This window comes from Elephantulus edwardii, unplaced genomic scaffold (genome assembly GCF_000299155.1).
Source record: "Elephantulus edwardii isolate Elephantulus edwardi_28Jun2011 unplaced genomic scaffold, EleEdw1.0 scaffold00195, whole genome shotgun sequence".
In the NCBI taxonomy this organism is placed as follows: Eukaryota; Metazoa; Chordata; class Mammalia; order Macroscelidea; family Macroscelididae; genus Elephantulus; species Elephantulus edwardii.
In genome coordinates, this window is record NW_006399945.1 from 1 (window position 1) to 10,312 (window position 10,312).

Sequence of the window (10,312 nt, forward strand, 5' to 3'; positions counted from 1 at the left end):
TTAGCAACAATTTCCAGTTCCAGCATAATTGCAGTCTCCTCTTTTCTCAGTGTAACCTTTCCCTATCCTCTGCCATCCTTTGAGTCTCTGACAAATGCAAAGTGGTGATGACTGACTCCCTTCTCTAACAAGCTGAATGAACTACTTCTGCTTGTTCTCATTTGGGTGGTCTTGGGTCATTTTTATGTTCATTACTTTGAAGAGTCCCAGTGGCCATACAAGGAGGACTTGGCTTTGCCAAGGGACATGAGAACTAGAAGTAGAATCCAGGGTCCCTGGGAGAGACAGCAGTAGAGGAACTGAGAGCTTTGGGGAGTAGACAGACATTCTAGCCTACCAGGCCAAGGGCATCTGTGGTGGCCGGATCACCTAAGAGCTGTGGAAGCCAATGGCAGCCATGTAGGTGCAGCAGAGAGGACTAGGGGGCAGCAGGACCTGAGCTGGAGCCATGAACTGTGCTGGGCCGTAGAGCTGTGACCACTCTAGGCCAAGATGATCCTGGAGATGGTGCCCTTGCAGGACAAGATGCCTTTTATCATGAAGGTGTTGCTATCATCTCAATAACCCTGTCCTTTCAGAAGTCACGGGATAGCACAGAAGCTCAGGCTGGAGTCTGGACCACGGTCAAGGGAAGGAGCAGATGTCTTGGCTGGAGGGCATCTCCCCACTGTTCTCTGGCTCGGTGGTGCTGGTGATCATCTTCCATGACAGGAAAGCAGCTCCATCTTATGCAGAAACATAATGACAAGGACCAGAAGGCCTTTCTTGCCCCGTGGAGCCTTTCTTGCCCCGTGGAGCCTTCCTGGAGGAGATCCTGATGGTGGAGCTGTGGTGGAAACAGTCTACACATGACAATATGCTGTTCAAGAAGCAGCTGCTGATCATTGTGTGTGACCTGAAAGTGGAAGAGATAATCATCACCTAAGATTCGGCCTGAAACTCCTTTCAACTATTGGTCCCACATGCCGGAGAGCCCATAAGGAAGATGGTGACTGCTCAAACCCACTACCTAGGAGTGAGGTCCAACTCGTAAGTTTTCCAACAAGGGAAATCTCTACAAGACGGGACTAGTTGGCGGGTTCAAAGTGCTAACTTCTTTGTTAGTAGCCCTACCGTCAGGTAGGGTGAACTATGTTGTGAACAGCCCACTATCATTGCACTACCAGGGCTAAATAGTCAGTCTCACTTACAGTGAGGATCTTATATCACTACTGACTTCAGCAAGGAGAATGAGGGGGGAAAACTTTTTAAAAAACCAACAATAAGGGGCGGCGGGGGGGGGAATTTCAAATAACAACTACCATAAGACAAGTAGGGACAAAAGAGCCCAGGAGGATCTCTTCAAATACCTTCTGTGCATCTGAGAGCGGGACAAAAACGAAAGGATGGTAGAAGAAGAATTGATGCTATTGAGTTGTGGTGTTGGGGAAGAGCACTACATAGCTCATGGACTTCCCAAAGAACAAAGACATATGTCTTGGAGAAAGTGTAGCCAGCGTGCTCCTTTGAGGCAAAGATGATTAAGCTTTATCTCACATGCTTTGGGCATGTTGTCAGGGGATATTTTTCAGAAAGGGACATCATGCTTGGAAAGGTAGAGGGACAGCAAAAGAGAAGAAGGCTCTCAATGAGATCACTTGATGTGATTGCAGCAAGGGGTTGAACTATGTCAAGGATAATAAGGATGACACAGGATAGAACAGGGTTCAGAACTGTTGTTCACTTGATGGCACCTAACAATAAGAGTAAAAAAGGTAGATATGAATAAGATTTTTTTTAAATGGCATGTACATACAATGCAATATTATTCCGTTCTAAAGAGAAATGAAATCTTTATATGCCACAACTGTAAATGATAAACTATGAAAACACTCTGTTAGATGAAATTAATCCCAAAGGATAAATGCATGAGTTCATGAATATGAAATCTCCACAATAAGCAAACGTGCAAATCATGCTTGGAAAATTTAGCAAAGGAAAGGAAGACTCGTAGTGAGATGACCTGACATGGTGACAGTAGAATGGGCTTAGGCACAAGGAGAATGTGAGAATGGAACAGAATTGGGCGAATGTCATTCCGTCATATCAAGGGTCACCATCAGTCACAGTATACTCAATGGCACCAATAACAGCAACAAACCAGTGCTGGAATCCAAGGAGAAATCACCTTCAGATGCAGGAGTCAGCTCCCTAGTTGCCTGACATTGACTCAAGGGAACTAGTGCTAGAACAGAAAAGTTTCATCTAGCACCTATGGCTGACGATTGCTGTCTTCATTGTGGATGGGATTATGTCTTCTTTGCAATCTTTCCTCTCTCTTGAACAATGCTTATTTTAACTTGATATCCTTCCTCTTCTTTACTCTTTCTGCACTGCTCTGGACATGGATTTCTTTCTTTTTTAATAATTTTTTATTACTATGTTAAATGAACATCTAGAGAGACTTTGGATTTCCATTCGTTTATCATTGCACTTTTTTCCCTGCCCACCCTTCCCTCCCAGTTCGCTCTTCTCTTTGAAAAGTAAAAGAAAAATTTTTTCATTGGTATATAGTCCCCCACCAGAGGTACTCTCCACTATGCAGCCTTCATTCTGGACTCTTGTAATGAGCATAATATCCAATCATATATCACTTTTAAACAGTTCTTTCCTTCATCTGTTTAAACATAGTATACATAATTTATCAAATCTTTCTTTGTTTTTTTGAACATGAATTTCAATCTGATTTACTACACTAGCAAGGATTGTTTTGAGTGAGAAAACTTGGTGACCCTTTGCTTTTGTCCAGAATCTGTCAAATTTTCTTTGATCCTCACTGGCTGATCCCCCTCGTCTGCTGAAAAAGAAATGCTAGTTGCTACTAGAAAAATAACTTACTTGTATTACTTTTCATACACTACAGACAAGTCCTTGCTCTTAAGTTTCAAGACTCAATACTCATTGTCATCAACTCAGAACTAACTCGAGGCTGACCCTCCAGCTGGTTTCCCTGGCTGTACATGGCACGGGCAGGGATTGCCTATGTTTCCCCAAGAAATGGCTAGTGGGCTCAAACCACAGCCACCAGGGTTGATGGCACAGCTCCCCACATACTATAAAACCAGAGTTCGCTGCCCTTAAGTTGAACACAACAGGGGGGAATATATATATATATATATATATATATATAAATCACAGAAACACCAAAAGTGGTATTGGCCTTAGGCAAAGAGACCTCACCAATAGCTCATTAGTTCTAATATTGCTCATTAATTTTATAATTCCATCCTACTCTATATATGCTCATTTCTTCATCACATTATTAGATTAATCTCTACTTAATAATCTGTATTTTCCTCTATTTTTTAAAAGCATAAATGGATCTTTTCTTATAACATTAACCATAAATAAGACTCATATTTCAAAGCCTTCCAAAATCTAGCCCCATCATATCTCTCTAAATATATTTCCTAATACTCCAAAATCATCAAAAAGATTCCTATTTCAATCTAAAAAATTTCCACAAATATTCAAGGGGTGCTTAATGACAGACACTATATACATCAAGAATAGATAGACAAAGTTCCTACCCTCAGGATCTATCACAGGAGTCAAACACAGAGGAACTGAAGATATAATGGCAATAATAATAATTATAAATAATACTGAGCACTTTTTACGTAGCAGATACCATTGCAAATATTTCTCATTAGCTCATATCTTCACCACAACAACCTTATTAGATAGGTAGCATCACGGTTGTTGTAAAGCGCTGTCATGCTCTCTGCTACTCATAGCAACACTGTGAACAAGATATTGAAGCAGAACAACAGTTGTCTATCCTGCATCATTCTCATGATCTTTGCCATGCTCAAGGCCAATGTTTCATTCACTGTGACAATCCATCCTGTTGGAGGTCCACCTCTCTTTTGCAGACCTTTCACCTTTCCTGGCATAATGTCTTGTTCCAAGGACTTGCCCGTCCTGATAATATGCTCAAAGTGCATGAGATGAAGTTTCATCTTCCCTGTCTCTAACGAGCATCCCAGATGTCCATCCTCCAAGACAAATTTGTGTGGTTATGGTGTGTTCTTTTTGGTTTTGGGGGTGTTGGTGTTGGGGTATGTGGGGGGGGGTGTGTATGTGTGGACTGTGGTATATTCTACATTCTTCATCAACACCACAACTCAAAAGCATCAACTCTTCTTCATTCTTCTAATTCATTGTAATGCATATGAAACAGTATGGAAAATACCATGACTTGGTTTGGACATACCTTAGCCTTTAAACTCAATTATAGCTGAAACATATATCTTCTTTTCCAATCTCATATAGTTTAGTTATTTCAAGAATTATACACAATCTGCCTACAGAACCTACTTCACTATATAATGTGAAGAGAGTTGTTGTTAGGTACCATTGAGCCAAGTACAACCCATAACAACCCTATGAACAACAGATCTGAACTCGGTCTTATCATGTGCCTTCCTCACACTTCCTGACACATTAGAGCTACTGTGACATCGCTATGTCAATCCACCTGGTCAAGGGCCTTCCTCTCCTTTACTGACCCTCTGCCTTTCTGAGCATCATGTCCCTCTCCAAGGAATAGCCCCTTCTAGGAACATACCTAAACAATGTGAGGCAAAGGTTTATATCTTTACTTCCAAAGAGTACTCTGGCTGAACCCTCTCTGAGACATATTTGTTTGTTCTTTTGGCAGTCCATGGCATGTCTAGCATTCTTCTCCAACACCACAGCTCAAAGATATCAATCCTTCTGTCATCCTTATTCATTGTCCAGTTCTCAGATGCATAGCAAGTGATTGGAAAGATGAGAGGCAGAGTCAGACATAAATTCTCAAACTGACATCATTACTCCTCTATAATTTAGAGATGTCCCTAATGACAGACTTTCCCAGTGCAATATGTCTCCTGATTTCCTTACTGTTGGTACCAAAGCTGTTAATTGTGGATCTATGTAAGATGACTGTTGACAGTTTCAATCTTTTCTCCATTTATCATGATATTGCCAATCAGTTCAGTGGTTATTAATGTTTGTTTTCTTGATGTTGAGATGCAATTCATACTGAAGGATGTATTATCTGATCTTCTGCAACAAGTGCTTAAAGTTCTCTTCACTTTCAGCAAGCTAAGTTTTGTCATCTGCATAAAGCAGGTTATTGATGAATTGTCCTTCAGTCCTGATGCCATATTCCCCTTCATAGAGTCCAGTTTCTTGAATAATTTGCTCAGCATATAGATTGAATAGGTATAAAGAGAAAATACAACCCTGATGCACCCTTTTCTTAATTTTAAATCATGTATTTTTAGTCAACAGCATTTGTTGGGCGTGCTTCTCTTTAAAAATACCATGGTGCTGGCATAAGTCTGAGGCTTGGAGGCCCCTGTAGATTAGTTCTACTCTGGAAGATGATTTCTTATGTCTTGATGATGGTCATGTAAGGAACATTTTGGTTGTTTTAGTGTTTCCTTTTCCTCCAAAAATGGATGTCAGCTGACTGGACTTTTGCCCAATTTAGCTAACAATGACCCAAGGGCAGAGGGTCTACTTGGTTTATAGTCAACAGCCTTTGTTGAGCATGCCTATCTTTAAAAATATCATAGGGCCTGTGAGCCTGCTGCCATCTTGCCAAATTAATTAATTTTGGGATGAAAATTCTTTAAATGGTACAGCAGTCATCTATTTGCTGTACTGAAGTAACTTGGAGTTGCTGTAATGCTGAACATTGTGCCATTGTTGCTGTTGTTAGGTGAAGGCCTGAGCACTGTTCATAGAGTTTCAGAGGCAAGCCATTTCATAAGTCGATACCACTCCTGCTTCCAAGTTTGTTTTAATTGGGAAGCTCCACCAAACACTGTCCACCATGGGTAACCATTATCGCATTTGGCACATCAGTGTCACAGTGTTTAGCATGGGTGTGCCATGGGTGGTGTTATGTGCAGTCGAGTCACTTGCAAGTCATAGTGACCCTATGTAAAAGAGTACTAAACTCTGTTCTGCCCTGTGCCAAACGCACTGTCTCTGACACACCCATCCCAATTACCTCAGTCACTGAATCAATCCACCTCATAGAGGGTCTTCTCCTCCTGTGCTGTCCCTTCACCCTCCCAAGCATGATGTCTCTCTCCAAGGACTGGTCTCTTCTTACAACATGTTCAAAGTATGTTAGATAGACCCTCAGAATTCTTGCCTCCAAGGAGCCACCAGGTTTAACCCTTTCCAGGATGAATCTGTTTGTTTTCCACCAGTCCACGGCACTCTCAATACTCTTCTCCAGCACCACAGCTCAAAGGCATTAATTCTCCTTCTATCCTCCTTAGTCACTGTCCAACTCTCTGATCCATAACAAGTGATTGCAAAGACCATGGCCTGTATCAGATGCACCTTAGTCTCCAGAGAGACACCATTGCTCTTCAGTACTTTGGAGAGCTCCCTAGCAGCAGACTTTCCCATGGCAATACATCTTTTAATTTCCTGGCTGCTGGTGCCAAGAGTGTTGACTGTGGAGCCAAGCAAACTAAAGCTGTGAACAATCTCAATCTCTTCACCATCCCTCCTGATGCTGCCAATTGGTCCAGTGGTGAGAATCTGTGTCTTCTTGACATTGAGCCTCAATCCATATTGGAGGCTGCAGTTCTTGACCCTCTGACACAAGCACTTCAGGTGTATCAAATACCATAATGGTTACCCATCACGGGCAGTGTTTGGAGGAGCTCCCAGATTGATTCAGGTTTGGAAGCAGGAGTGGCATCCACTTCCTAAATCACATGCCTCTGGAAAATCAATGAACCATAGACAAATGATGTTAGTTACAGAACAGGGTTCAGGTCTTTTGTTCATTGGGTTGCTATGACTTGTATTTGACTTGATGGTACTTAACTATTGCTAAGTGAGACTAGTGTTGTTATATTTTGGAGGAAGATTCTTCTATGTTGAACATCACTCTTCTGTCAATTTGCTCTACTGTGGTTAATCTGAGGTTGCTGTGATGCTGAACCTGTGTCATTGGGGTGTCAAATGCCATAACAGTTGCCCAAGGTGGACAGTGTTTGGTGGAGCTCCCAGCTTAAAACAGGTTTGGAAGCAGGAGTAGCATCTACTTCCTAAACCACATGCCTATGGAAACTCTATGAACTTGGAAAAACAACTATGGTTACAGAAAGGCATCAGATCTTTTGTTCACAGAGTCGCTGAGTCATGCTCGACTTGATGGCAATCAACAACAGCAAAAAACAGTGTTTCCTTGCTACATTCACACAATGGCCTCCTGGTCCAGGTATAGGTTTCACATGAGCATGATTAAGTGCTATGAGATTCCCAGTTTTCTCAATGTTAGCCATAACTTGTTATGATTCACATAGTCAAACGCCTTTGCAAAGTCAGTAAAGCATAAATAGACTTCTTCTGTTCTTTACTTTTGGCCATAATCCATCTGACATCAGCAATGATATTCCTAGTGCCACAGCCTCTTCTAAATTCTGTTTGAACTTCTGGAAATTTCCTATCTATGTACTGTCCTAGCTGATTTTGAATGATTTTCAAAAGTATTTTGCTTGCATATGATAGTAATTATATTGCTAATGAGTTTCCACATCCTGTTGGATCACCTTTCTTAGAAATGGGAACAAATATGGATCTCTTCCAATCCACTGGCCAAATGTAGGCAAATTTAAGAGTTGTTCTCTAAATTTCCTGGCATAGTCTTGTGAGTGCATCCAGGGTTGTATCTGTTAATTGAAACAAATCAATGGTATCCCATCATTTATTGTTATACTAGAGATGTGAAAGAACAGATTGCTATAGAAACATTAAAAGCCGACAGATTCATTTGTCTTGAAAAGCATCAGAAATGGTGCCACAGAGACATTCTATCCACTCTATTATGTTTTTATACCCCTAACACATTCTAGAAGGAATAGGAAGGCATTAATCATAAATCACCTATGTTAAAGTAATGACAAAACAAGAATAAAGAAATAGAACAAGTGAACAAATAGTGTAAGAAAAATCAAGACTACACGAAAAATAATGTTCTTCTAAAAAGAATAGCTTAGTTATTATACCTTACTTACACACTAAATAATGCTATGAGCTCCAGTAGCCAAAGAAAAAATGGAGACCTTGTGAATTACTTAATGTTGACTGTAATAAAGGTGAAAGTAAACCATTTCTATAAGGAGAAAATAAGGCTTTCCCAGGACTATATCCTAAAACAAAATTTTTATGAGAGAGTTTTATTTGTGTCACCAAGAAGTAGAGTAGAAACAATATCTTCTAGGATGCTCCTATAATAAGATAATGGAAGATTTTACATGACAAGGTCTTACAGAATTTGTTGGTAAGAAGCAAGGACACTGAATAGATATAACTCAGCAAAGTCATCCCATTAAGGATACTATTGCTTAACTTCAGAATTGTCTCACATTGGATTATGAGTCGTATTTTTTTAAAGAGCATCTTTCTAGGTTGGGAAGGAGGGTAAGAAGGAGAAACAACATGATTCATCTTTCAGGCCAATTGCACTAGTATGTATTTGCAAGGAAGAAGGTATAAAGGGTAAATCAGTTGAAGAAATCTTTATTGAATACTTGCTATGTGGCTCTGTACAAGTCTCGGAGATATAGGTGAGGTGCAGTTGTATAGTCAGTATTTATGGGGATTTTTAAAAGTATTTGTAGTTAATAAATCATTTATTGTAAATAATTATATTATTTGGTCCCCCCAGCATCATCTCGGTCACCAAGCCATATTTCCCAACTACCAGTCCTTCTTCCTTGTTTCCAACTTCTAGTCAACTGTTGTTAAAGCACCCCAATTGCATGTTCAACCTATTTTAAACTGTAAAAATTTGTAGAAATTCTCAATTCCCAACCAAATTTAAAAACTAGTTTAAGAATAAATTTGACACATTGTACACTAATGACTGATGACCAAATGAGTTGTGGAATGACATGAAGGCATCATCCATAAAGAAAACAAAAGATCATTACAAAGACGGGGGCAAAGAAAAAACCACATTAGGTATCAGTACACTGTGCAACTTGCACTGTAACAAAAAGAAGCCAAAACAAGGGGAAGGAACGCTAAGGTGAGAGAGTTGAACAGATTTCAAAGGGAAGCCTAAAAAGACAAAGTAAAGTATTATGATGAGATGTGAAAGGAGCTGTAGTTAGAAAACCTAAAGGGAAGAACAAGTGGGGTATTTCTCAAGCTTGAAGAATGAAGAACAAATTCAAGCTTCAAGTTGCAACACTGAAGGACTCTATGGGTAAAGTTTTGAATGATGCTTGAAATATCAAAAGAAGATGGATGGAATAGACAGAGCCACTGCACCAAAAAGAACTGGTCGGCACTGAACCACTTGAGGAAATAGCACATCATCAAGAATCAATAGAACTAAAGAAAGAAATACAAGCTGAACTGAAGGCACTGGCAAAATGTAAGACACCAGGAATTGATGTAATACTAACTGAGGGTTTCACAAAACAGATGAAACCCTGGACGTGTTCACCAGTCTCTGCCAAGAAATTGGGAAGATAGTTAACCTGGCTAGCTGGCTGGAAGAGGTCAATAATTTGTTACTCAAAATAATGATCCTTTTGTAGAAATTATTAAACAATATCATTAATACTATATAAAAATAAAATCTTAACAAAATTATTTAAAAACAGGGAAATAGAATATTGACAGGAAACTACCAGAACTCCAGGGTGGGGTCAGAAGAGGCCATAGTGTAAGAGATATTATTGCTGATTTTAGACATATCTTGGTACAGTGATTCTGTGTTTCCTTCTATCTTCTTTTGATGCTTTTTGCATCATTCAATACTTTGTCTAAAGAATCCTTCAGTAAACTCCAGCCTTGACTTTTTCTTTAGTTCTTTGAGAATAAGAAATTATGGGAATGTTCTTGCCTTTCTGTTCTCTAACTCCAACTCTTGGCATAATTTTTTTTTGTAATTATTTTGCTTTGCCTTCTTTAAGTTGCCATTTGAAATCTTTTCAGTCCCCTTATTTCATCATTTCTGCCTTCTCCACATTCAAGAGCTAGTTTCAGAGTCTCTTCCGACATCCATTTTGATCTTTCCTTCTTGTCTTGTGATACCTTTGTATTCCTCATGTTGTTGTTGTTGTTATGTGTCGTCGAGTCGTTTCCGACTCATAGCAACCCTATGCACAACAGCCCTAAACCCTGCTCTATCCTGCGCCAGCCGCACCTCCCCTGACACACCCATCCCGATTACCCCAGTCACTGAATCAATCCATCTCATAGAGGGTCTTCCACTCCTGCGCTGTCCCTCCACCCTCCC